We start from the raw sequence: 23,109 nt of genomic DNA, 5'->3' as shown, positions 1-23,109 counted from the left end.
TATCTGTGAAGTATTCGGAGTTAAAGCGACACTTAGATATTTTAACTTCCTTTATTATGGTGTGACTGTTCTTCAAAGATTTCAAAGGATTACCGAATTAGTTTTAATAAAACACGAATCACTACCAATCGAAGTAGTTGCATAATTTGATAATTAAAACGAAAGAGTTTCTGGAGGTTACGGATCATCAGGTACGATCTAATCAAAAAAATGGGCTATATACTAAATATAATAGAAGCTTGTTAGGAAACTTATCTTTAAATTCTAAAACAAAAGTTTTTGATAAACGTTGTGTAGATGAAATTCCTATCCAACATTCTCTGTCAGCATAATCTCTTATAAAGTCTGAAACCATGATATATCATCCCAATTCACTTTATCAGTGAATTCTCTAATAAAATTTTCTGATATTTGATAATTTTAAAATCTTTTGATTTAACCTGCAAACGACATTATCATCAGATTCTATTACGAAATCTTCAGATAAATATTTATATGCTAAGTCTTCCCAATTGATCTTATCATTGTATATACGTATGAAATCTTCTGTAACATTATCTCTAAAATTCATTTATGACCAATGCTTATCTGTTAATGTATCTAATGTGTCATCTGTCAAGTTCATAATATCCTTTGAATAACATTTTGTATTAGGCATTCGTTATCTTCCTTAACATCCGTTTTAGATAAATGATTGAACATACCAATAGCAACACAGAAATCAATCAAATCAGGATTAACTCTTTCATCATCATCTAGATTATCATATTCATCTGGGTTACAATAAGTATCATCTGTTCCATACTCCACATTCACTCTATGAACATTATCTTCATTATCATCAAAGTAATAAGACACACGATTGAATGCAGGTGTAAGAGATAATACTTGTTTAGCAAGTGACATGGTCGATTACAACTTTCTGTATATAAATACGAGTAACTTCATTTTGGTAAAGCACTATAAAAAATGAAATGATTTTTTTTAAAGTTTACAAGCTTTTTCGAATACAACGAGAAGTAAATTGCCATGAAACTTTTAAAGAAGGTGACCTGATAGAAAATGTAATATACTTAGAATATAAGTCACAACAACTTAGTGAAAAAACAAAATTTAGAAATCTATGGTAAATAAGTGGTCTGAGAAACTTGGATTCCATGAGTTGATCGAGATGTATGGAGATGAAGATTTGAGACAAGATATCACTAGATATTTGCATGTTTAAAGAAGGTGAATTAGAATAGTGTAAGCAAATACCAAAAGTTATCAGAAATCTTTATAAGATAATTGAAGGATAAAGTGAATTCGAAAGAAATCTCAAGTAATGAAAATTAATCAGAAGACTTCATTAGAGAGTTTGAAAATAGAGTTGATTGGGTGAAAGTTTCGTCTAGACAAAAATTATCAGAAGCCTTTATAAGAGAATTTAAGGACAATGTACATAGGCGTTGAATTGCAAACGAACAAAAATTATCAGAAGAGTTTATAAGAGAAATTGAGTAGAAGTTCTATGATGATCTTTTTACACACTAGATGGTTTTCCGGAATTTATCAGAAAATTTCATTAGAACATTTTGTGATAAATTGATGGACAGTGAATGTTGGAACATCTTGACAGTTAAACGTCAGTTCAATGAACAGTTTACTAGAGATTTTAAAGACAACTTTTCTTGGTTCATCATATTACGTGACCAAGTACTATCCGAAGATTTCATTCTATACTTTCGGGATCACCTCTATAGGTGTGAGATTGTAAGATATCAAAAACTCACTTCTAAATTCAAATTTCATCTTATCAATGGATTTTATGATGAGATAGAGCTAGCTGATGGAATCAATTGTTCCATTTGTCTTTGGGATAATATTTACAGTGTTAAAACCATGTGCAATCATATCTTTTGAATAGATGTTTGAGAAAGTAGTTGTGTTTCAATGTTTCAATCTCCATTATGTAGAAGAGGTCTTAGAATGTATCCCAAAATAATTGAACATAAGGATATACTTTATGATCATATAGAGGTTTATGATGCACTGGAAACATTTACGGCAACGCGTAACATCATAAAAATGGAAGAAGAGTATTAGAGTGAAAGGGAAAGTGATCCAGTAGAGTGAGAATACAAATACAAATAGACGAAGAAGACGACGACATAGACGAAGAACTAGAACAATATGGAAAAAAATAAAAATGTAAAAATAAATCTTATAACAGTTGTAGTATCGAGTTAAAACATTTCTACCAAATACCTAACTGAAAACTCTAAACAGAAAGATTTGCAATCTGTTAAACTAGCAGAGCTATATAAGTCTAAGTTCTATGAAATCACAGCTTGGAATCTTATCCAAACTAAGAATGGTTCAAAGGTATTAGAACATTTTGGGTGATACTCTTAAAACAATATTACCAGATAGAAACAACGAATACAGAGAAAGTGCAGAGTGATTTGAAGAAGATGACAATATTTATGCAGTATGAAGGCTTAAAGAGATTAGTAATTGGTTTACTTATCTTCGAATCAAAACTCAGAAACTAGATTAAGTATGTCGCTGATCAAAAATTGTTACAGCTAGTTCAAATGAATAACAGTATGTCACTCATCGAACATTATTTCAGTTAGTTTAACTGAATGACAGTGCGTCACAACTTTTATGATATTATCATCTATGTAATGTGGGTTATTCTCACCACAGCATAGCGTGTCTTCAGGTTGCGGATAGAGGAAAGGGCTCTGGATGTAGAGTTTAGCTGGGAATATACTGAATAAGCAGTCGTGGAAGAACAGAAAGGTGGTATCACAAAAATGAAATTAGAGAAAAATTTATTTGTTCTAAAAAATAAGATGATTTATAATTGAAACACTGTCGTTCAGTTGAAGCAGCATGAAGATAAAGGGGTATTAGAGGCTATTCCCGACTGAAGAAAAATCTACTTGTTTACTTACTAGAGAATCTTAAAACGTTCGAAGAAAGCCTAAGAATATACAAGTTATTCCCATTTGAGGTAGACGTGTTTTGAGATCTCAAACCTAAAAGACTAGACAGAAAGAAAGCTTTAACACTATTTCCATTTGAATAAGTAACTGAACAACAAAAATCTAAAAGAGTAGATAGAAAGAAAGTTTTAAAACTATTCCCATTTAAAAAGAATAATTGAAGAACGAAATGTGAAGCCCGAATCACTAGCAATTGATGTAAAGCTCCAAGACTCCTTATTTAAACTAAGATTAGAGACATGGAGATTGAAAACAGATTATAAAGAATAATATGTTACTTCAATATCAAAGGCTTTAATTAATAGACTGAACATCAGCTTAGAGAAACATGGTTCGTTGAAGGCTAGTCTCTCGATAGACTGTCAATATGAGAAAGGTAAAGAAATTCAAAGCTTTTACTACTACACCAACAGCAAAGAGATATTGCAATCAACTTATCTAAAAGAGTTCATAACTAATGCTAAAGATATATTAAGAACAAGAATGCATGAGTCATGAGGTCTGGATGGGCTCTCATGAATGTAAACAACATAGAGTTAGCTCTTAACAAATATGCCTCATATAGAGAGTCATCATACTACCAATGGAAATTAAAGAAAGCAAGTTGTTATTAATATAAAGAACAAATGTGAAAAATGCTTCTTGTATTGAATTGCTTTTACACAACATTCTGTTGAAAGACATCAATAACGACCATCAAAGTACAAGCATGCTGTCAAAGACTTAGAAGAAAAATTAAGATGTATTGACTGTCCTGTAAAAACCTAAGCGCCCTCCCAATAAAATTGAAAGACGATTTGATATATCGATTAACGTTTATACATACAACTAAAAATACATGATGTACGTTTTATATCATACCAAAAACAAACAAGAAACCCATGTGAATCAATTGTATGTAAACAAGAAACTAAAACAAACTATTATTTGATTAAGGACCTAAGTTTTTTAGTTATTAGTCAAATAACTAAATAGAGAGCTCGAAAATGCTTATGTGAGAGATGCTTGTTATACTTTTACTCACAAGAAGCATTAGATAAACATGAAACAGATTGTTCTATTCACGAAGCTGTTAAAATAGAAATGCCACCAGAAGATGCATACGTAGAATTTCAGAAATACCAATATACGACGAAGATGCCATTTGTAATTTAGGCTGAATTCGGCTGTATACTGCATAATATTTTGAAATGTGAAAAAAAATTGTAGAAGACGAATCATATAGCAAAAAATATCAACAGCATAAGATATCCGGATTCTGTTACTATATTGTAAGAAGTGATGGAAGTAAAATAGATTCTGTTGTGAATAGATGTAAAGATGGAGCTAAGACGTTCATAAGAATGTTAAAGAAAAATCTAAAGAAACGTGAAACATATATAGACCAAATAATGAGTTACCTTTAACACTTGAACAGTTAGCAGAGTACGACAAATCTGAATCCTGCTTTTACTTTAAAGTATAATATACTCCAGAGAACCAAAAAGATAAACATCATGATCATATCACTGGATTGTTTGTGACTACATTATGCAACAATTGTAATCAAAAAGTTAGAGTACCTAAGTTTGTACCAGTGGTTGTACATAACTTATAAATATATAATTCCCACTTGTTTATAAAAGAGGTATGATGTAACAAATAGCAAATAGAATAAAATTATATTAAGGATCAACGATATATATATCATTCAGTAAAAGCGTTGAAACTATCAAATTAAACAGCATAATTTCGTTTACATTTACGGCATGTAGTTTAGACAAATTATCATGAAACCCTACGAGAGAACTAATGACTCACACAATAATTCTATCCTGACGAAAAAGTATTCAAACTTGTAATAAGGAAAAGTGTTTACCCATGTGATTATGTAACTAACTGGGACAAGTTTAGACAGTGAGAATTGCCACCAAAGTAATCATTCTTCAACACTCTTATGAACATTCATATAAGTGATCAGGATTAAGAACATACAAAGAATGTATGTTAAACATTCAAAGTTACTAATCTTGAAGAATACCATGACCTATATTTGTAACCTGATGTGTTGTTATTAGCAGATGTGTTTGAGAACTTTGGAGAGGCATGTCTTAAAGCTTATAGTCTTGATCCAGTTTGCTATATGACAGAGATAGGGATAGCTTTGGATAAAATGTTAAAGATGACAGATATAAAACTAGAGTTAATAACATATTACAAAACGGTCTTCATGATAAAGAAAGGAATAAGAGGTGGAATGCTCGACAAGATATGTAAAAGCAAAAAATAAGTTTAAGTTTAATATGAAAGCTTATTATGAGAATAAAGAAGGCTCTTACATTATGCACCTAGATGCCAAAAACCTCTACGGCTGGACTCTGAATCAATGTGTGCCGTAAAAGGTATTTAGATGGTTAAGCGAAGACAAAATATAGGAAATAGACCTCACAAGTATACTTGATAATTCCGATACTGCTTATATATTAGAAGTAGATTTTGAGTATCCAAAAGAAATGTATGACTATCACAAAGACTGTCAATTAGCCCCAGAAAACATGAGTCCACCTGATTCTAAACAATCGAAGCTATTAACAACCCTATATGATAAAGAAAAATATGTGACTCACTATCGGAACCTAAAACAATATATATTACTTGGATTCAAACTTAAGAAAATACATATAGTAATAGAGTTCCAACAGTCTGTTTGGTTGAAGAATTATATCAATCTAAACACACAAATGAGAACTAGAGCAGAAAATGATTTTGCGAAAGACTACTACAAGCTCATGAACAATACAGTATTCGGAAAGACAATGCAAGATATTAGGAAGAGGTGTTAACCTATAGAAATAAAATGTGATCCACCAAAAGTAAAAAAAAAAACACTAATTTCGAAACCGAATTTTAAAAACAGATTTTTTATACAGAAAATCTATGTGAGATCATAATGAATAAAACGAAGTTGACTTCGAATAAACCGATATATGTTATAATAAGTACCTTAGATGTATTTAATGTACGACTTCCCTTATAATGTGATGAAGCTATGTACCATGAGAAAATACAAGTATGTTATACACATACTGATAGCTATATATATCATATTCAAACAGAAGATGTGTACGAGGACACGAGAAAACTATATTGATTACTTCGACGCAAATGATTAGCCTAAGGATAACAGATACTCCAAATCAAAAAGAAAATACTTAGTAAGATGAAGGACGAGGTTAAATTTACGATTATAGAAGAGCTTGTAGGTTTGAGATCTAAGTTATACTCAATATAAGCACCTCAATTGGATCTAACAGACAGACTTTAAACTTAAGTTCGATGAAAAAAAGTGTTGTAAAAAGCCAAGGGAGTAAAATAGATTGTTGTATACAATAACTTATATTTGATTAGTATAAAGAGTGTTTGGTCAATCAAATGGACTATTATAAGAAAATGAATTTGATAAGAAGTTACAGATGATATATATATTATAGAAATATATAACTTAGCTTTAAGTTGTATAGCTGATAAGAGATGTGTTCTAAAAGATGGGATAGATGCTCTACCATTCATTCATTATAAGTTAGAAGAGTTATAGGTATAAGTTAGTTGTAGTTAGAAATATACGTATACTTCATGGAATGTAACTATAAAGTACTTAATAGAATGTATGGGACCACAAACGATCCGCAAAAGGCTGGGGGTGCTTTCTAAGAGAGGTTTAGGGCTATAAAAGTTTGCCCCATACAATTTTCTCTCTTTAGAGAACTACCGAATAGTCTCACTCCTCTTTGAGCAAACCATTTGTGCTACTACTGCAGGTTCTCATCTTTTTGACGTCAAGTGACTTCTCGATAGTTACTCGTTCTCAAACGACTCCTTGCCTCTTTGCCGTCGACCACTTGTAAACTGTCTTCAATGTCACCGCTTTATTACCATACACTGATTGTAAGTATTGGTGACCTTTTTGGCAGTTTTTACAGCTTAGGACAAAACTCAATATTGGCACGGGATAGGCACACTTAAAATTTCCTTACTTTTATGTCTCTTCTTTAATTAATGTGTCACAAACTAGTTCAAATTCGACTAAGTATAGGCTGTTGGGTTTACTAGCTGAGGTGAATAAACATCAATGGATGACACTTTGCAACTACATTCACCGCACTGTGCAATATGTATAATTGTTATTTTACCTTTATTACCTATTTTACCTCAATAGTTACCTTTATTAATCTACTACATGAATATGAGTTACATTTAAATTATTCTCCCCTGAATTCATTGCGGGTATAATTTAAGTTTGCAAAAGTTTTTACCCCACACGTTCGTACTGTGTTTTTGAATAGACCTTGAATCCACAAAGTTTAAAATAGTGCTTTTTTATTAATTTGATTCTTTATTTATTTCTAGTTACAGCACATGTTTCGTTTATTATGGCGAAAATGTTATATATTGCACATTATTAGGATTTCCAGAAACTTGGACTGGAGGTAAGATATTTCTTATATTTAACATTTCGTAAAAACGATGAATTTTTGAGGCAACGTAATTTATCATTTTTAAATATTTTATTGCCCAATATGATTCTTATTTTTGTCTCTTCTTATTTAGGTTATCGAGAGTTTTCCCTTTGAATAAGTACAAGACGCAGCTAATACCCAGCTCCAATGCCGCTGCTGCTTAGGTTTTACCTTAGAAGTTGCAAAAATAACTTGATACATCAGCATATTGTGTGCGAGATGAATGATTGAATGTAATAAGTTTTGGTACTGTATCTTGTTATTCTATTTGCTCTTCTCTTTTACTTTGTAGACGTGCACTTGCTTGTCAAATATTATGGGAATTAAAGATTAATTCAATCAAGTGGGCACAGTTTAATTTGTAGAGCTTTAGTTTTAAATTTGGAAAATTCATAATTTGAATATTCGCAGATCCAGTGACTCCCTTTAGTTAGTAAGACCAAGAAAGGTCTGTAACTAAGTACATAGATCAGTTTTGTATTATGCTCAGAAATATTCACAGATATGTTATTGTTGTACCTTTAGTAACTATTTAAAAGATGTTGGATTTTCTTCCGTCTTTAATTCAGAAAAATGTATTAGTTGAGTGTTTGTTTTAATTATTCCAGTTGTTTTTGATAAGGACTCTGTACAATTTAGCTTGGATTCTGATTTCTATCTGCATGTTTGGTGCCATTTACCTTTGTTTGAAATAATGTTATAGTTACTCAGTAATAGATCAGTCAGTCTAAGTGTTAACCAAGGTAGATATAAAGAAAGCATACTTCGGGCTCTAAAACAATCTGTTTTATCATATTACGGGTATATCTGCTTGACTGTTTAAATCCCAGAAACAAACTAACCCTCAATTATTTAAAAAGTTAATTTAACTATCATTTTATGTATTTACGCCAATGATGTATAGTTGTCCATCACTTCTTAACTTGCTTATTTCAGAAGTTTGTCCATGTTATGAAAACATATTTATTATTGCTACTTAATTTGTATCAAATTTGTGTGAGCAATACATGCATTCGCATTGCATTATGCAGAATTATATTAATTCTAGTATGTGCGTACTTTTCGTCTCATTTTTTTGCTATTCGAATAGGAATGCAAGTGTATGGAAAGTAACTATCCCAACCCTACGGCCAGAGTGCCATCAGTTTTAGGTTTACTGGTAATCACACCATTAACTTTGCACCCAATCGACACTGCTTTAAACTTACGTTATTTATTTACCTGCATTCATATTCGAATGACCATTACATTAGCTCAAACGTTTGGATCTGTTACAACTTTTGTACACATTTAAAATTTAAGGCTTGTCTTCCTTCTCTGCTAGGCATATCCTTACTTACTAAGGCTACTTTATCTCAAAAATGTAACGAAATTGAATGGCTACCCCTACATCTGCATAGATGCATTGCAGGTTTAGTACAGGTTTTCAGATTAAATGCTAGAATTATGATTTACTTACAGATTAATGCTAATGTACTTTTACCATTTATACGCTTGGAGGGCTAGGATTATATCACTCTTTACTGCAACATTGTTGTACAACTAGAGTTAAGAGAAACGTGCTCAAAACTTGGAATTTTCCCCTTGCCGACTAAAGGAAATATAAAGGTAACCTTTCAAACTTAACCAGACTTGAGGTTAGCATAACTTTGCTTTAAACATTAAATATGTCACATATTTTGACGTGTTCACAAGAAAGTCCGGTGTAAGATCCATGTACGCCAGCAGCCTTGGAATGCCTGTTTGAAGAGAGTTTGCAGCCCTGTGTTTTACAACTGCATTACGTCTGTTATAAGCCTAGTATGCTATATGGGATGTCTCCAACTAATATAATTGTTGCTTCGTTCGAATATATAAAACAACTTTTGCCTCTTATTCTACAGTCATGTTTGTTTATAACTTTCTAACGTTGTAGTAGTATCAGTTCTAGTTGTTCGCTTCGAAAACTATTAAATGCGTTTCTTTCAAACATTTGGATAAATTTCTCAATTCTTCTTAATTCTGTACTGAAAATCAATTATTTATTTCAATGAAAGAAAGTTAAGTAAGGTAGAGTACTAAATCAAAATCAGGTCATCCTTATGCAAATTTATTTCCTTTTGTAGAGAAGATTTGGAAAATTATATTGTTACATGATATTTCAATTTCATAGAGATAGAATATTTTTACGTAGAGAGGCATCGTGAATTCCGATTGAAGATATGCGGACTTTCCACCCTCGGAAGACTGTAAAAAGAAGAAAATGATATGTTAGTTTTCTACTACATAATCAACAACTATATAACAAACATTTTATATTCAAACAACAATTAAAATAATATATCTATATTCAACTTATAATTGTTCAAGTGAATATATAAATTCTCAACAGTTAAAGTAAATGCTTACTTTAACTAAAGTAGTTAGTATATCGTTTGATAGTTTTAACCCCTATAGTATTTGCATTCGTTTCGGAATTTAGAATTTCACTTAGTTATAGCTTGGAAGAGTTAGAGACTTTTCCACTCAATGATTCCTCTTACTTCCTTTATCAAACATGTTCGTCAACTTCAGCTCAAACTATACCTGCGCCAATTAGTGCTGACGATTTGTAGTGCTACAAAATTGATCCCATTACATGAACGTGAATAAACCAAAAAATGATTCTAGATTTGAGCAGGTTCATGCTCACTGCACCCCATAAAATGATTGGGATGGAAACTATACACAAATTAGTGCTGCAACACTGCACCAGAATGAAAATTAATGCTTTTATCACAAGACCAAACTAAATTCCAGAACCTTTAATGTCTGTAACATCAAATAAAAGAAAGTATCTGAGAAGATATTTAGCACGAATTTCACGCAAACCTGGCCCCAGCCACGCCAGGCCGGTGGCCGGCCCAAATGTTAGGGGATCGTTAGAAGTTTGGGGTAGTTCGATCAAACCATATCACAGTTCATCATCATCTTGTAGTTCATTTACAAGCCTACTATGAAAATTATAGGGTGAACCGGTAAAATTTTATTGGACCCGGTCCCCTAGACCTAGTGATGGGCAGTGGGACTATTTCCGGTAGGAAGGAATTTAAAAAAATGGGAATATTCCCGGGTTTTTTCCCTGGCCTATAAATTCCCGGGAAGGAATTTATTTCAATTTGTTTACTTTATCTTCCAAATTATAATAACCATATGAAAAATTACTGTATTTTAATATATTATGATTTACTTCTATGTTCTAAAGAATTCGGAGGTTAAAAGCTTAAAAATTCTTTGACTGTACTTTATGTAATTAATAATATGATTTTTTAAGTTCCATTTCCATTTGCTCTAAAAAGTAAGGTAATTGTAATAATAATACTAATATTGGGGGGCCAAAACTAGCAAAGAGTAGAATAATTTACGAAACAAATGAGTTGACAGTGGTGTTCAAGTAGTCAAGAAACTATCGAACACAATTTTGTTTAGTGCAGTAGGGCATTTGTACAAACCGTAAAGATAAATGGAAGTGATTTATGTGAGTAAAGAAAGTGAATTGTTGGTAAGGAAGATAGAAAATAACGTGCCATGCTGTCTGAATTTAATGTTGGTAACGTAATTTAACGTATGAAATAATAAAACAATCGTATCGGAATAGAATATCGCAAGAAAGTAGGTGCAAAAGCTGCCCCCCCCCAATGCTAAACAATAGCCAAAATTAGAAAGTATTACGGTAATTTACAAATGATGAAAAGGAACCATTTTGTAAAGTAATGTAGACTTATGCAGAAATAGAGATGAAGTACTATTAATAATCCCTGAACCACCGTTAGTAATAGACGTCACTCTGTCACCTCTCTTTGACTCGAATTTCTGAAGAGGTTTTCGGACTTCTCTTACATGTGAATTAATGCATGAAATTTCGAGAAATAGAATGGTCGAGAAAGGAAGAATGGTCGGTGTATGGCAATGTTACGTGCTAAATTATAAAGATAAATCAGTATCTTGCAAATTTTGGGAACATAAATGCATATGTGCAAATGTTGATAAATTGGTGAGACATGTATCCTACGGCAGTTACCCAATCTAATTTGTTTATAACATTTAAAAATTAAATATGTTTATAATATCAGTAATAGAATCAAGTATAGAAAATCCACTTACTTATAAATTTAAACTGTATAGAGGTGTAAAAACATGTTGACTTACTATACCATTTTTTCCTCATATTTACTTTCATAGAGCATATTGTAAGTAAATATAAATTTATGCGTATTATCTAAACATAAAAAATACTCGTATTAATAAAGCAACATAGTACCGTTCAGAATATACATTTTAAAGAATCCCCTGGAGACGAGTGTAAAAATATAGGCCTACTGTGAGAGAAAACGAATTTAACTTCGAAATCTTAATATAGTAATAGAATGCACTTTTGTTTGTGATTGCACATAAATTCCCGGAAAAATTCCCATTTTGGGAATCTTCCCGGGAATATTCCCGAAAAATACCTTCCCGGGCATTTACCCATCACTACCTAGACCCCCTCGAATACGGGCCTCATCCACCAGCCTTACTTTACGACATATGTCAAAAGTTACTAAGCAATTAGTGCTGAAGATATATAATGTTAAAAAAATGTGCTGTTATAAAAACGTCAAAACATGAAGAAAGAGTCCGAGTGGGATCAATTTTACATTAGCCCCACCCACTGAACAATGCTAAACAATAGCCAAATGCTAAACAATAGCCCCCCCCCCCAATGCTAAACAATAGCCAAAATTAGAAAGTATTACGGTAATTTACAAATGATGAAAAGGAACCATTTTGTAAAGTAATGTAGACTTATGCAGAAATAGAGATGAACTACTATTAATAATCCCTGAACCACCGTTAGTAATAGACGTCAGTCTGTCACCTCTCTTTGACTCGAATTTCTGAAGAGGTTTTCGGACTTCTCTTACATGTGAATTAATGCATGAAATTTCGAGAAATAGAATGGTCGAGAAAGGAAGAATGGTCGGTGTATGGCAATGTTACGTGCTAAATTATAAAGATAAATCAGTATCTTGCAAATTTTGGGAACATAAATGCATATGTGCAAATGTTGATAAATTGGTGAGACATGTATCCTACGGCAGTTACCCAATCTAATTTGTTTATAATATTTAAAAATTAAATATATTTATAATATCAGTAGTAGAATCAAGTATAGAAAATCCACTTACTGTTTAGAGGTGTAAAAACATGTTGACTTACTATACCATTTTTTCCTCATATTTACTTTCATAGAGCATATTGTAAGTAAATATAAATTTATGCGTATTATCTAAACATAAAAAATACTCGTATTAATAAAGCAACATAGTACCGTTCAGAATATACATTTTAAAGAATCCCCTGGAGACGAGTGTAAAAATATAGGCCTACTGTGAGAGAAAAGGAATTTAACTTCGAAATCTTAATATAGTAATAGAATGCGCTTTTGTTTGTGATTGCATATAAATTCCCGGAAAAATTCCCATTTTGGGAATCTTCCCGGGAATATTCCCGAAAAATACCTTCCCGGGAATTTACCCATCACTACCTAGACCCCCTAGAATACGGGCCTCATCCACCAGCCTTACTTTACGACATATGTCAAAAGTTACTAAGCAATTAGTGCTGAAGATATATAATGTTAAAAAATGTGCTGTTATAAAAACGTCAAAACATGAAGAAAGAGTCCGAGTGGCATCAATTTTACATTAGCCCCACCCACTGAACAAATTGAGATTAAACAATTAAACAAATTTAGTGCTAAATTTGTGCTGACAATATCACCAACAAAGCAAATGAATACCATTATCAGAAAATCCAAACATACACGAAAAACGTTAATGACGACTTGATCCAAAAATAATTTATTCCTAATCTTAATTATGAGAGACAAAGACAATAATTTTCTTTCAATGCGATATCGTCAACATCGATTTTAGTCGTAGTTTACATCACTAGTGTTGCATTATTAAAAAGGGGTGATCTTCACGTGAACATAACTTATCCTTACCCATAGTAATTTTAAAATGTAAGTCAAAAATTAGTGCTGTTCAATTAGTGCTGAAGACCTATAATATTAGAAGCAATTTTGACATTACACATACTTAAGAGAAACAACGATTGTCGGTTAACTTTAAACTCACAGTTTAGCTTTCAGTAAATGCTGAGAATACAACATATAAAGAAAATTAGTCCTCTTATCACAGAGCAAAAACTACACTTAAATCTTTAATGGGTGCATTATCAAAGAAAATTTTCATTTTTTTATTTTTATAATGAGGTAAATAATACTAATTGTATTTATACGCGATGCCATCATAACTAATTTTCTACACTTTATTGAAAGTTAGTACTGATGACATCGCATAGAAAGAAATACAGCCTTGTTTATCTCATGATAATAGTGAAACAGGACACGTTTTGTTTTTGGACATTTCTGATAGGCACGCTTTCATGATTTTATGTAATTAGTTTATCATCGGTCATGCTTTAAAAATGTTTTATTGAAAACTTATTTTCGATTAAGTTTTTATATCAGATCTCTTTGTTTTTACTCCTACCCTCTGTAACGCCCCCTTCCACCTAGCCTCGCCTAATCGAATTCACATGGAGAGTTTACAAAAAAAAAACAATAATTAAACAAACTGTCAATATGAACTCAGATCACAAAGCCTGGCAGAGAGGGCTTGGGAGAGGAGAATCGAGCAGTTTCGCGTAATCAACTATGCTAGTATTAGCTGGAATTGCAGATCCAATATTTCTAGTTGGAAAAGGAAACACACTAAACATAAACTTAAAGAACATGTACAACAGTGTTTCAAGTTTTAAGATAACAACTTTATTTCCAACATAAGGAGGTGTATATGAACTAAAACGTTTGAATAGCTTATATACACTCGTTTGAAATGTGCAATATACAACTATTCTAATAATAATTATCTGATGATTAAGTTGATTAAATCTCAAAAAATTTCAATTAAAACTTTACTAGTTGATTCTTATCTTCTTTAAATTTACTTTCAATTATATTTCAAACAGTATCTCCAATCAATAATTACTAATTCTCTTCAAATCTTGACTTTAACAGTTAATAATCTCTCAACGACTTTTACGACCATTAACTACTCATTGATAAATTTCTTCAAACATGAATAATATTTCTGAACTAAAATCTTACAATATTTTTAGATCTTAATTAGTTAATTTATCAAATTAATAGCAGTCAAATTAATATCTGAATCAATATCTTAACTTTCAAGCTTATGACAACTTCGAGAAAAAATTTATATATTTCTTTCGAGAAAATAATATCTAAATACGCTTTCCTTCTGACATATGGCTAACAGCTGAAAAAGAAATACTTAATTTAAACGAAATATCGGATCCGCAGGTGGTTTATATCTTGTTTCAACGATTAAGGTCAAAGTAGAAAGAATAATCGCCACAATTTCTGGGAGGAAAAATAACTACTGTTGGAAGGCAAAGGTTCGCGAAGTTTAAACCCTTTGGAAACAAACTATCAACGACCTCACAATCAACAGTTTTGACAAACACAATTACTATAAGTAAATATAATATTATTAACTCACCAGGTGTCGGAAAACTCAATGGTTTACCTATTTCCTTTTTTCCTCTCGTTTGGTATTTGGCCTCTTTGACTAACTGTTGACTATGCACGTACGCAATTCTTGCTCTGTGCCAGAAATTATTCTATCACGTTGTTACAGAGGATAAATTCCAGGACAAATCTTTAGGATTGCCAGAATAAGCAGGTTTCCAAACTAGCAATCTCTACGGACTCTACTAAGAAATGTCCCACACTACAAAAATCCTCTCTCATTAATAAATTTCCTTCTTTTTTCAAAAAAAGAAATATTTCAGAGAGATTAATAAATAATGAAACAGGACCAAAATGCACAATGAATTCACTCACCAAATAGAACTGAATAGAGCGAATTGAGGGTTCACTTTGCATGCACACTTTCCCTCTCTGACTCTGTAACAAGCACAAAAATAGGCTATTTCCTTGCCAACTTCTTTCACTAACACTGTGAACTTGTTCAACACATCGTGATATTTAACTTCGCTTAACTCGCAAAGAACAAATAGTAACAAAAGATTTTCTGGCACGGAACTTAGACTTGCCCACGTATATTCACTCACAAACATGTCCTACTTAACACAAAGCAAAGCAAGAACACGTAACCACCAAACAACTCCATCCTCTCTGGGCTAAAGTAGGGAACAAGATAACGGGTCCCTGAGTCACCGAGCCAGGTAGAGTTGGAGGAACAAGCCACGCCCACCGAACAAACACGCGCAAAACCTTTTTTCCCTCAAGTTGTCATAGCATATAGTTTCTCAGTCAATTCCTCCTTACATTATTCCTATCAAACTTTCTTACATACTTTTTTCTTTCTCCTATTTTTCTAAAAAAAAATACTTTTTAACAAAGAGTAAAAATTCGTTTTAAATACTGAAATTGATTAATAATAGGAGTCTTAATAGAAAATATATCGCTCAAAGTACAATTTTCCTTCATGTAACCATCCATTCTTCTTCTTCCCAGATCCAGAAGGATGGTGCGTTACACCTCCCAGAAATCTCTTTTTGATATAGGGACAGCATACCCCAAAGGGACAAAGACTAGGATTCAATTCCCTATTTAAGGTATGTTGTTCTGATTCCATGTTTAGTTGTAGATCCTCATTTCATAGATCCTTGTTGTTGAAAGTGTCACTGAGCTCAAATCAAACGAAATAATCCGATCTCGCGCTCCTTTCGAATTTGGACACGATATTCCCGTGTCATGTGTTCATTTTATGATTATTGATTACAACTTCTTTAGCAGTACATCTTGACATGATCTCCATTCTAATCGCCTAAGCTCTTTAATTTGGGAAATATTTCACCCAACCTTTTCAATTTGTGCGTCTATTCCTGTGTCCTATATTTCTGCTTCTAAATGTTCGTATCAAGCTAATTGATTTGCTACATTATTAGCACCAAATTTGTACTTATTTCGATTGTGAATAATTAGATAGTTGGGCTAGGATTACGTGTATTAATACTTTTCTTGAAAATTATGGCGTAATTTGTTTTAATAGCATCAGAAATTTTCTTTTTATTATCATAACAATTTTCTTTTAATCACCACAATTTCTTCACTAATTTTATTTTACTTCCTTCCATTTGATCGGTTATATGGGATGGCAGGAAGATTCTCACTCTCGTTTTATAAATTTTGGTGTCAATTATTCCATTATAAGTACGGTATACATTTTATTTTTACTACTTGATTAGCATAAGTGTAACACTATTCTTCTTCTTCTTCTTCTTTTTTTACACAATATACAGTCTAATCAGTATTGCCACCTCTACGTTCCTGCTACGTGTACGTATTGCTACCTATCCTTCTTCCAAATTCTCGTAATTACTCCGTTCTGTAAACTTCATACATTGTATTTTATACTTATTTCTCACGTAAACTCATCATTAATTTTTGGCATGTGTTTTGAAATTGAAGACTATGACTAAGTAGGAGTTAGTTCATGCTCTTCCTCTAATTTTTATATTTTTCCTCAATTTCTCTGTTGTAAGAATCACACACATTTTATATTTCTATTCATCAGTTAGCCCAATTTTAGCAGTTTTTATCACTATTCCCATTTTAATTAAGTAGTTCTATTTCCAAATTAGCCTTATTTTATTCCAAATTCTCGACTTATTTTTCCGTTGTTATAATTGTACAAACTATACTTTTATTCTACTTAACCAGCTCGATATCAGAAGAAATTTCAATATATGTTTCTAACAAAAAGTTTACGTTCCCCTCCTTTGAATGTTAGGGACAATTTCTTCGTGTATAAAAGTGCAGAAAGTTTCGTTTTGTACTCAGTGTTCTGCAATAATTGGAGATGCGATTTTCATTTTAGGCAATGGAGAATCTTTCGATTTTTAAGACACCAACACCCACAAAATCTGGAGTTCAGAGGTACACAAATATTATAAAATACACGACTGTACGGGAACTGTAACCTGCAATCTTCGGCAGACAGTACTCAAGCATTAAAAATTAAGCTACTAAGTCCGATTTCAGTACACTCACACAACGTCTCATTCCTCAAGTTGGTACCTGTCAGAACGTTTTAATTCTTTATGTAACACGATTTGCATTCTAAACTCTTAAGAGGGTATGGCTACGTTCACGCTTCCGTCTTTTATTTTAAAATTCTGGACCAATTTCTCTGTTGCAATAGCAACATAAATTTTATTTTCTGCTTATCAATGAGCAAAAATCTATGCATTCGTTCCATCCCAATTGCTTAAGGTATGTCAGCAATTAGTGCTCAAATTGTGCTTAATACTTACAAGATTAAAAATCTCTACCTGAGGGCATGAAGTGCGTAAGTCATAGATCCTTGTTTTCCAGAAAGCAGCAGAAACACTTACTTAAGCACTAAATACATATTGGACATATTACATTATATACTTGAATTATTCCATCAACAACCCGTATAGAACAACATACAATCAACCATTCATTGCAGACCACCGAAAGATATACAAAACTCTTTTTCACTCATTTTCATAAAAGTTTGACTTACTCACTTCATGCTCTCAGCTACAGAAATATGCTGTTATACAAACGTCACAAATTACCTGAAGGTACCTTCCTAATCAATAATATTACTGAAAATTATATTAAAAAGAGTGATAATGAGACTGCATACAATGATAATTAGTGTTGTTTATCTCATCATAAAAATGAAGCTTGGAATTGTTCCTTGAATGGGACCGCTAATAAGATGTTCGTGTACCTTTTCGTTCTCTGATAAGTGGTATCGTCAATACTATTTTGACTCTAAGTTGCGTGTGAATTTATTCTCAATCGAAAATTTTTCTTGTTTATTTATGTTTTGTAATGAGTTACATTAATTTAAGATTCGAAAAAAATGGAAACTTTTGTCAGCTGTTAAGCACTAGTTAATAGTGGTGCCATTAGCGGCGACCGGTAGAATTATTTTGTACTTATAGCGCTTTACAGGCGATAGCGTCATAATCATTCTGAAAGACAAACTGGGAAAAAGTCTACTGGTAACTATAGGAATAGTTCATCTAATACGTCAATTTTTCAAGTTACTTATCGAATGTATGTTGCTATAATTCCGATTGATACCATGGTTTAGTATCGAATATTAAAATATTAACGAAAGTTGGAAAAGACAAGTGTGTTTTTCAAATAGTTTTCTTTTTTTAAAAAAAAGTGAAGTGGTTTAAATTTTCCGAGATTAATAGTTATACTAGTCTGAAAGTTCTAATTGATAGTGGCATATATAGGGAAAAGTGGTTTGTTAATGTGCTATCAATATATTGGTGAGGTATATTATATATTGTTGTATCCAGCTATATTTGATGTCTATGATTCGGAATCTTCAAACAGGTGAGTTGGAATTAATTATTTATTTTGGTTATTGGACCATTTGCATATGATTAATCAATGTAGTCTAAAGCCCTTATGGCAATTTGTAAAGTCCATTACAGATATTCAGTTGGTTAATTGTTTCTTGTTCATAATTTTGATGCAGTTAAGATTTTTCATAAATCGTTATTTCATTTAAATCATGGAGCTTCAATTCTGTATCCTAGAATATAACTATATTTTACGGATAGATGAGTGCGAAGATAAGAGCCACCATAATTGCTTATTGTAGAAAATTGTGTTCGATTCCACTACTAAGGTAATATCGGATTTTTTATGCGCTACCTTCCCGATATAAATCTGCCTTTATTACACTAAATAAAATAGAGGGAGAATTTTATGCTCTTTCTTCCAGTGACGATTCAGAAGACAAAGTAGTTAGTAGTAGGTACGTTACATAAACTTTCAGAATGACTATATTTTCTATGTTGCTTAGACGCAGTTGCAGTTAGACGCATGTTGGGTGGGTTTCAAAGATTTCCATTAAAAACTACTATAGTATGGTGTTTGCATTTAGTGGAAATAAGCAAGAAAAATAGGAAGGGACGATTTCTCTATTCGGTTGTAGTTTTTCTGGTGCAGCAATGTACTTAGGTGGTTGATAGCATTTATCATTATTTTGTATATCTTTTTCAGAAAGGTAAAGATAAATACAGACTGTGGGCCTATACACATAATTAGTTATTATGGCTAATTGGCAATTGAATTTAAACCATTTTGATAATGATGACGAGAGATTATTCATGAACAGGAATAATGATTTGTTGGACTTTTCATTTCTGCAAGAAAAGGCCTCAGGGGTAGAAAATGAAGTTATACGAATGCCTGTTTCGAGCGGCAGTCCTTTCGTTGTTACAAACACAACTCAGCGTGCAATGACCTTGGAAGCAGGTGGTTTTAGATAATCCCTGTATTGTAGGTCAGGAAGGCGACAAGAGCAAGTGAATTAGAAGGTGAAGTAGCTGATAGCCAGAAGAATGTAGCTTGTGTTAATGACAGAGAAAAAGATAAGGAATTTAAAAATAGTAATGAATATAACCCATTTCTTCCTTTTTGTACTTCCTTTTTAAAATTAACAGTAGATGCCGCAAAAAGTAGTTTCCAAGAATATGTAAATAGAAAATGAAATGAAATCATTGAGTTTTACGACAAACGGTTATGCCGGTTAGGCTAAAGGAGACGGTGATAATGAGAAATGAAGGAAATGATTGAATGAAGAAAGTGGGAGGAAACGGGAGAAGCCCGAGGAAACCCACGCACACGGTGTTTGTCCACCACAAAATTCACTTGCGCTGACTGGGATCGAACCCGGGACCCCAAGCACCAGAGATGAAAATATGTAACTAGAATTGCAGTATGTAATGGGAGGAATCATCATAGTTTATGTTTGGGATTGAAGTATATAAGATAACAAAATTAAATTTATTCCCTATGGAATCAGTATTAATAGCTGCCTTAGGTAAAACTAGCGATTTATATGAGGAGCTGTTGAGTATTTTTGCAATCACTTAAAATTGAATAGAATTGGATGTAGACATTTATTTCGTAAATTTTTGTCCCCTTTGGCAAACAGGGAATTAGTACATAGTTATGTGGATCGATTGCAATTACCGGAAGAATCAACATCTGATTACATTAGTAGTGTAGTTGATAAATATTCTGTTTGTATGGGAGTAAGAGTTGAGAGAGAAATACTAGAATACGTGTGGAAGGGGATCAACCCGATATCCAACACGAACTATTCGCATGTTAGCACCAATCATAGCACATAATTCTTTAAATAGTCCACTAGTGAATGCACTGCCTTTGTCTAAGACAATTTCCTTAAAAAAATTCAAACTTTAAAATTACTTTATAATAAAGAAATGAAGCCAAAGTACTTACTGTAACATCAGGAAGGGAATCTGCAATTATATATCTAATATAACTGTCTACTAAAACTACCAAATATTTATGATTGGGGGAATAATTCCCAGCTACATCTATGTGGACACAATAGAAGGGGGGAACTTAGGGATAAGTAAGCAATGTACCATATTTCATGTTGGGAAAATACACTGTTGGGAAAATACACTGTTTTTACTAACATATCATAGGTCTTAGAATAACCAGAATGAGGTGATCCCAATGCAGACGTATGGCAAGCTTTAAAACCTTTATAACGCGAAGAAGTAGGAACTTCAACTAACCTTGAGAAGTTTTCTGTTTTCTATACAAAATGCCATCCTTAATAGTAAAATATAATGCTTGGCATTCTATTTTAGGATTTCTATGTGCTTTCTGTTTCAACCAAGAAAAAATGTCTTTAAAAAACGGATCTTTACGCTGTTCTGTTGCCTGATTTGGCTCATCTAAAATTGAAAATGAATTTATGTTCTGACTAAAGTAAATTTTCGGATAAGAGTAACTCTACTCAATTTCTCTCGACGAACTATAAATTATACTGTACAAATTATTCAAAATGCATCGTTATTATTTCTTAACTATTAGCTACCGAAAAATATTTAGAAATTTGGAACAGTTACAACTTCGTAAGCCTCACAGCATCTCCATCCATGTGCCGGTGCTGTGCCGTCAGTTGTAGCTCAGAATAATCTCTAAAAATACTCATAGAATAATGTAACAATTGGGGATGGAACTGATGCATAACACGGTACTGAATATCGAAAATATGATTGAATTTCAATAAAATTCAAATGTTTCTAACTTTGAAAAATAACTAGTACGGAAAAGGTGAGAGAGAGACAAAGGTTATGATTAAAAGATAAAGGATGAGCACTAGCCTGATAGATCCATCGAGACTGGCGTCGTCCTAGTCATCTGGGATGATGAATGTTTTCCCTTGGAGCAGGCTGTATAGCTGGAGACAGTCAACACCTGGTTCTCTATCCTGTTGATCTGCAAGGGGCGTCGAGATCTCTCGTCTTCATGCGTTTTCAATGATATTTTCCCACATCTTCATTCCACTACTCTGGTAACAAACTTAAAGGTGTCTGCGGCAATGAACCGACAGAATGGTACTCTTGACTTATGGAGTCGGTCGCTCTCCAATGGTGGGATCTGTTTGTCTCCGATGATCCTGCACCTATGTTGATCGTATGTCGAATACCCCTTGTTGTTGTGTCCCACTTGGCTTTGTGTCGCTGAAGAATGATGAATTTGGAGTTCAAAAAATTGGGAAGTATCAGGCTATGCTTGAAGGTATGCGGAAAGGCAATGAGGAAACTAGTCGTGTTTATTAACAAATATGAGTTTACAAAAGCTGTCTGAGTATGTACAATCTTGATATAAGTTTCCTTCGTGAATTTTCAAAAGTTCATGATTCTGTCGTTGATTATGCTTTTTAATACAATAATAAAAATTAGTGAATTAAGTTAACAGTTTACACGATTATCTCATGGTCACTTCACATCTAATACACAGTTACTTCACAATATAACATACATTAAGTTGATATAGTACAAACTGTACAGTGCGTTCAATAAGTAACTGGACATGAAACGAAAGATTTCATTTTCTCGTCGTTTAGTAAGATTTAGTGGCGGAAATGTGATGACATTGGATTTCTCTCATATTATTAGGATTCAGTATAAAGACAATTCAATATTTAATACAATTTTAGTTTTTTTATTTATTTCTTTAATTCTATGGATGATGAAAAAATTATAACTTGGAGTAACAAGACAGTCAGCAAACGTTTCAAAATTCTCGTCAGCAGACGAATTCTCATTCTTCATTCTTTGTAATTTGGTTTAAGTTATGTAACCCGATGTAACCGAGTTGTGCTGAAGCTGATGACAAATAATTAAATAGTCGAGAATTCCATTTACCATGCATTTTGCTCAGTCCCTACACGTGCGTACATTGAATGTTTTCTGTATTTTCGGCTGTCATCTTTCTTCTTTTTATAATATAATAAGTTCCCAGGGTCCGGGAGATGAGAGAAGTATATGAGGAGCAGAGAAGTGCATGAGGAGCTTAGAAGAACACGAGGAGAGAGTGTGAGCAACAGGAGGAGAAATCTATTCCAACTTACACGACAATTTGGTACAGAGGCCAGTTGACGTCCGGGAGCTTAGGTAAATCCGACGTCCTAAACGCCTCACAATCTTTCTTTACTCTCTTTCCGAAGAGAAACCCT

At 32.7% G+C, this 23,109-nt stretch overlaps 1 long non-coding RNA gene across 1 annotated transcript in view; it reads right to left on the bottom strand.

Moving 5' to 3' along the window:
- Positions 1–9,564: 9,564 nt before the first annotated feature.
- The window catches only part of LOC145683350 (uncharacterized), a 225,284-nt gene continuing 211,739 nt past the window's right edge, over positions 9,565–23,109 (bottom strand). Inside the window, exon 3 of the long non-coding RNA XR_014131057.1 lies at positions 9,565–9,715. This is a non-coding gene — a long non-coding RNA (uncharacterized LOC145683350). The remainder of the gene's footprint in view (positions 9,716–23,109) is intronic.

This window comes from Thermobia domestica, chromosome 4 (genome assembly GCF_964235325.1).
Source record: "Thermobia domestica chromosome 4, izTheDome1.hap1.1, whole genome shotgun sequence".
Taxonomy (NCBI): Eukaryota; Metazoa; Arthropoda; class Insecta; order Zygentoma; family Lepismatidae; genus Thermobia; species Thermobia domestica.
Note: the sequence above shows the minus strand (reverse complement) of the source record. Positions and strands in the feature narration are given on the sequence as shown.